General features: G+C 46.8%; 1 pseudogene; it reads left to right on the forward strand.

Moving 5' to 3' along the window:
* Nucleotides 1-415: 415 nt before the first annotated feature.
* Nucleotides 416-2,685, forward strand: LOC120111498 (annotated as a pseudogene).
* The last annotated feature ends 3,938 nt before the right edge of the window (nucleotides 2,686-6,623 follow it).

Below are 6,623 nucleotides of genomic sequence, written 5' to 3' on the forward strand. Positions count from 1 at the left end.
GCCAGCCCCCCGTAGCGAAAACTCCATTAATCCGCTCCCAAACCCTAGCCTACCCCTGCCTGTTATTGCACCAGGTGAATCTTGAGCCGTCGAGGTCAAGATCCACTAGGCCATTACATGTGATCTTCGTCCATGGCGGTGGACATGACGAGCCAATCAACCTAAACAATAGCCCAAGACTTAGAGAGCGAAAGAAGCCATGGAACTTAGAAAGCATTCAATACACAGATACCATTTTTCGCTGCAGGCCCGGTCCAACCTCCAACGAATCTTATCCATCGATCTAATAGGCTCTGTACGAGTTCCAAAACGTAGGTCAGATCGGAACCCACGAATCGAAACCCTCAATCCCATTCCCTTATCCCCGACAGCAGCACGGCGGGTCCGACCAAAATCTGAAATCCAAAACTTGACGACGACTCGAACAAAAGAGAAATTTAAAGTAAAAGATAAGAGAAGGCGCTCCCGCACCACTCGATGGCTTCGACGGTTCCTCTCTTCTCCTCCGCTAAACCCCGAGCCTTCCTCTCCCACGTCAAGCCCTCGCATCCGCCGTCGATCTCTCTCCGGCCCCGACGGTGCGAGATCTCCACCATCCGCGCGTCGATCGCCTCGCGGCCTGTCGTTGGGGCACCCGATGATCTTGTGGCTTCGATTCTCTCCAAGGTTCGGATTCTCGAGCTCTCTCTTATCTTAATGAAGTCAAGGGAACAAACAAAAATTATTGTAGTATTTGAATGTATATAGACATCGATTAATTTTTTTCCTTTAGTAATTGGATATCAAAGTGGAATATGTTTTTTTTTTTGAAAAAAAATGCTAGGAATCATATGCTTATCCGAATTTTTTTTAAAAGAAAATTTTTTGTGTAATCCCTCGAGCAAAGAAAATTATTCAGCAAATTTATTGGAGGATTGAAATGAAAAGAATTGATTGTTTTTGGAGAATAAGGATGCCGTCTTCTCAGTTATTTGACAAGAAGTGGTTTTGAAATTGACTTGGAAAGAGTGATTTATTTTCTTACTTCAGCGCTTGTTCACATCTTTCCAATTCTTTCACATCTAAGGCCTGGTCATCTGAATTGGGAGTTGACTTCCAATTGCTCCTTGAATTATTTACTCCATTCCTCTTTTGCCATCAGTTTCATCTTTATGTTTTTTCTCAACCTGAATTTGGAGAGTGGAGACATGACTTTACCGCCTGCAGGTGAAAGGAACTGATGGAGGAGTTTTGCTCACCAAGGATGGGCACCAAGAGGTAGCAGATGTGGCACTCCAGCTGGAAAAATATTGTGTAGATGAGCCTGTTAAGTGCCCTCTTATATTTGGAGGTAAAAGGTTAACTAAATGCCTTCAGATTATTCTTGCATGCAAGTGTTTATGCATCAGATTGCAGATAAAAAAAAAAATGAATGACTCATGAGATAACCCTAAATTATGATCTAAATAGTCTTGAAATTTTTTTGAACCCTCCACCTTTCTTCCATCATAACTAGGTGAATTTCAGATGCTGCGACAACTTCAGAATATGTTCATACTAAAACACTCTCATTTTTCCACTTTATAGATGTGCTCATGAAATTACTGGACCAACTAAACCAGCTTTTAGAGGACTGCAAGTGAAGTTTACCCAATTATTGTATATATAGAAAGATAATGGCATTATGTTTCACTCCTCTCCTCAGTCATTGTCTGAGTAATTATGTTGTCGCCCAGAGTGGGATGTTGCATACTGCTCAAGGCCAACATCACCTGGAGGAGGTTACCGGAGTGCTTTCGGACGCCTTGTCTTCAAAACGAATGAAATGGTGCAGGCTGTGGAAGCTCCAGATATTGTGAGAAACAAGGTGTCATTCTCCATCTTCGTTTCGTTGATGGAGAAGTATCCTTGAAAGGTAACAATAGTTACATACATAGTTGATGCAAATTTATTTTCTTCGCATTGTTGAACTATCATTTGATTGTTTGCCCTGTTTCTACACTATCAATAAAAAATTGAGATGCATAATCATGATTTGCATGCGCATTGGCTTATGCATAGGATTGATCATATTTTATGTATATTCTACTCTACAAAAGCACCGCAAGGTTGAAGAATCGATCTCTATTAAATGCAAGTTCTATACTTAAGTCCATGATAAAAAATAAAATAAAATGCCTTGCCTTCTGCTATTGACAATGGTATATTTGATTGTGTTATTAGTTAATTTTCAGTCTTCTTGATGGTTTTCCAGGTAAACTCAATGTATTGGATGATAAGTGGATTCAAGTCATATTTGAACCTCCTGAATTAAAGATCGGCTCACTGGGGTTTCAATATGGTGGTGAGAGTGAGGTAAAGCTGCAAATAACCTACATTGGATGAGAAAATCAGGCTAGGGAAGGGTTCCAAAGGTTCTCTTTTTGTCTTCCTAAGGCAAGGATACTGAAGCCATATTTGCATGTCCTCTTCGAGTGAGAGAACATTTGCCCTGTTGTATATTTTCCATTCTTTATGTTGTAATTTTTTCGTTCCTTCCCCACTGAAGTATCCAAATGTCCTATGATGCCATGGATGATGTAAAGCAGCAAATATTTTCAGACGTATTAACCTATGGCTTATGTCATGTAGCATAACCCTCAGGACAAGTAGGCCACATGAGCTAACAGCTGGTGATTGCGAGGAATCAAATGCATCATACTAATATGTTTAATGGTTGCCAATTTTTGTTTTGAATGATTAACATTGATTTTAGTTAGGAAGTATTTCAGATCAAATGCACTCATGTGCATCCTAGCTTGATCACTTGTTCTATATATACAAGGATGGATGGATGGATCATGCTCTTTTGTATTTATCTCAAGTCCAAAATCAATAATGGAGTATTCAAATTAAAACCCATATTATTGATTGTGACCTATACCTCTAAAAATACATAGCAATAAAATGATAGATTTTAGTTGTTTCTAGCCTATGCATCATGTGGATATAAAATTAGATCATTATGCTGATGTGGTAAAATATACATTAAAGCATTTAAATTGGGAATCCATTTTATAGACTATAATCCACACTTGTTAAAATATAAACATTGATTGAAAATCAATAGATTTTGATATTTAAATCAAAACAAAATATGTTCTCGCATCATTTTAACCATTCATTTTTGCAGCAATTTGATGTATAAATCAAAAATTACCAAAATATATAATTTCTGGTTTATAAATGTTTCATATGGTATAAATAATGATCAATGGTACAGATTTTTAATTGGTTAGCCTATTGTTGACTTTGGACTTGAAAGGGGTAGATACCATCTACTTTTAAGAGGAACAAAGTCCATCACACACACACACACACACATACACACACACACAATATTTATATTTATATAGCCAAATACATAGCCATATAAGGGTGGCAAGTAATATTTTACAACTTTGACCATCTCAACCCATCCCAACCCTCTCGATTTATCTCCACCCATCTTGCGTCGCCCCGAGCCAGGTATGTGTCAGATATGGATGCATGCTTGCATGGACTTATGCCTGTATATATAAATTTACGTCAAAAAAATAATCTAAAGGCAATGCAACTATAATTTGGATTTAGCAGATGGAGACAAGCTTTTGACAACTCGTGGTTGTTTAACAAATTTTATGCAGATAAATAAAATGAAAAGTCACTGTTGCTGGAAATTGGACCCGGGGGCCGCCACGAAGCCAGGGAAGGAGGGGCTCTGCCGCAGGGACAGTGGATGACCGTGCGCCGGCTGGTGGCGTCCTCCTGGAGGGGTGCAAGTCCGCCGTAGGAGCGGTGGTCGATGGCGTGCCGGCGGGTGGCGTCCTCCTGCAGGGGCGCAAGTCCGCCGTAGGAGCGGTGGTCGATGGCGTGCCGGCGGGTGGCGTCCTCCTGGAGGGGTGCAAGTCCTGCAAGAAAACCGGTGGCCGGGCTCCCCGGCGCCGGCCCTCCGATGCTTAAGTCAGAGGGGGCAAATATGTGGAGAGAGCAGGGAAGAGAGTATGTGGAGAAGACAGAGAGAATATTTGGATAAGATCCAGAGGATCAGTTTGCTCAATTGTCTGTGTTATTTACTTCTCTCCACCCGGTCTAGGAGGGTTCTCTCCAGCTTCGGTTTTTCCTCCTCTTTTTGGTCCCGTTTTTTGGTCCTCCCTCCCTTTTCCCCTCCAGGTTTCCTTTTATAGGAGAATTTTTGTTACCTGGGAGGTGACAGGAGGTTTGTCCTGTTTTGTAATAATTGGGCACGATTTGGCCCATTAATGGCGTGGTGGAAAATAAGGCCGAATCAGACCGGAACCAGGACGTTGTCACGGTCGATCGGACCTGTTGGGGTGGTTGAACCGCCGGCCATGGTAGGCCTGGGGTCCGTGGATGGTAAGTGCATTTATTACCGAGTGAACCGGCGGTCAGGGAGAGCCATACGCTTTGATGGTTCAGTGATCCGGAGATCGCCTTGAGCCGTGTTCATTAAATGACTGAGTGCATCGGAGACTCGAGGGGGTCTCATGCATTAATGGCGGGTCGTGCCGAATACCTGCGGAGATCTTTTGCCTTGATGGCTTGGAGATAGCGGCAGGTTGTAGTGGAGTTGTCAGGTCCCTCAGGCTTAGAGGGTTAGGCGGAAGTTGAACATTTGGTCCAAGGCAATCGGCTCGGCAGGGGTGCCGAGCCGAGCTGGTCGCCCAATGGGGCGCCCTGTGGCGGGGTTGCTTCATAGTACTTCTGCTCGGCGCCCTTTGGGTGAGCGTCTTGCGCTCTTTGGTTGGTTTCCTGGTCGGCGCTCTTTAGGCAAGCGCTTTCTCTGGTCGGCGTTCTCTAGCCGGGCACCCTGCTGATCGGCACTCTTCGGTCGAGCGCCTTTCTGGCCGAGCATCCCTACTTGGTCCTTTTGGTTGGGCGCCTCTCTTGGCGTTCTCTCTGGTCGGTGCTCTCTAGCCGAGCACCCTGCTGGTCGGCACTCTTCGGTCGAGCGCCTTTTCGGTTGGCACTCTTTGGCCGAGCGCCTTTCTGGCCGGCGCCCGTTGGCCGAGCGCCTCCATGACGGTATGACTTGGGGTTTTTCCCCCAACACTACCCCCGACTTCCGAGTTCCAGTTGGCTACCAGCTGGAACGTGGGAAGTAGCTCCAGTTGGGTTATTACGGATTCCGAAAATCCTAATTCATTGCGCATTTTGAATTATCAAGCGCTTCGAGGTGTCTTTAATAGGCGGCGTCTCTTCCTTCCCGAAAAGTCTCATTATTGGGACGCTTTTTGCGAAGCGTCCTCGCGTCGTGGGCTCATGATGGGGCCGCACGATCCGATGGGGCGCTTCGGCGTCCGAAGCGCTAGCCCTAATTAAATGCGCCGTTCTGTCTTTTGGACCGACACGCGTCGTCATCTAAACAGGATACAGCATTTTTCTCGCTGATCTGGGCCGTTGGGGAGGTCTATTTAAACTCTCCCCTGGCCCTCTGTCCTCTTCCTATTGTTTTCTGCTTCCAGCTTTCTATTCTTCCAGTCTCCCTCAGACCGAAGTCCCTTTTCTCCGGCATCTTCCCAGGTTGTCCTTTTTGCTTTTTTAATCCTTTTCTTCCCCTACAATGGGTTCTCTCCCCAGTGAAGTCGTATCCACCATGAGCGTCCTGGAGGTCGAAATGACCGAAGAGTGGTTTTTCCCTCTTCAGGGGTTCCGTTTGGAACCCGCCAGGCGAAGGGATCGGATAACTGATCCTCCGGTAGGCCGGATCGGAGTGCACCAGGAGTCACTCTGGGCCGGCCTCCGATTTCCTCTTCACAGCTTCGTGAATGAGTTGCTGACAGTATGCCGGTTGGTCCCGGCGCAACTCACTCCGAATGCTTGGAGGACAGTGATGGGTTTCCTGTCACTGTGTTTACTGCAGGGGATTCCGACCTCTGTTAACTTTTCCGGCGACTTTTTGTCTTCAAGTCGAATCCGGGAGACGGGGAGTGGCTTTACATCGCCCTTCGGGCGGGTCGGCCACTCTTCCATGGTGCCCCTTCGTCCATTCATGGCTGGAAGGAGAAGTTCTTCTTCCTTGGCTCTGAACGGTCCTGGGGGTTTGACCCCAGGTGGGGGCCTACCCATCTTAAGTCCATCAACAAGCCCCCCCAGCTTTCTCCGCGTGAGCAGGAGACCCTCGACACCATCTGCGGCCTTGGGGACGGGATCTTGCTGAACGGCCTCATTAGTGAGGACGCTCTGGTGAACGTGGTGCTGAGCTCGGCACGTCCTCAGGGTAAGGATAATAGCAATGCCTCTTTCATTTCCTTAATTGTTCTAATATTCTAATTTTGTTCGTCTTTGCAGACATCGCCAAGATGGTGACCAAGAGCGAGGTCCTCTACGCCCGCTACCAGAAGAGGGCAGCCGAGCTCTCGGGTGAGCCCACCGAGCCGAGGAAGAAGCAAAAGGTCTCGGCAACCTCGACTCCCTCGGCGGCGGCAGTAGCCGAGGCGGGTCCTTCCCGCCCCGCGCATCCCGAGGCGGGCCCTTCTCGCCCCGCGCCCCGATGCTGGTCGGGGAGACGGCGCGGATTCCGGGGGCTCGGTCTCCAGGGGAGCCTCAGGGGCGCCCCCGTGCCCAGCGCCTTTAGCGCAAGTTCCTGGTCGGCAGGATGCTTC

Source organism: Phoenix dactylifera, chromosome 1 (assembly GCF_009389715.1).
Source record: "Phoenix dactylifera cultivar Barhee BC4 chromosome 1, palm_55x_up_171113_PBpolish2nd_filt_p, whole genome shotgun sequence".
Taxonomy (NCBI): domain Eukaryota; kingdom Viridiplantae; phylum Streptophyta; class Magnoliopsida; order Arecales; family Arecaceae; genus Phoenix; species Phoenix dactylifera.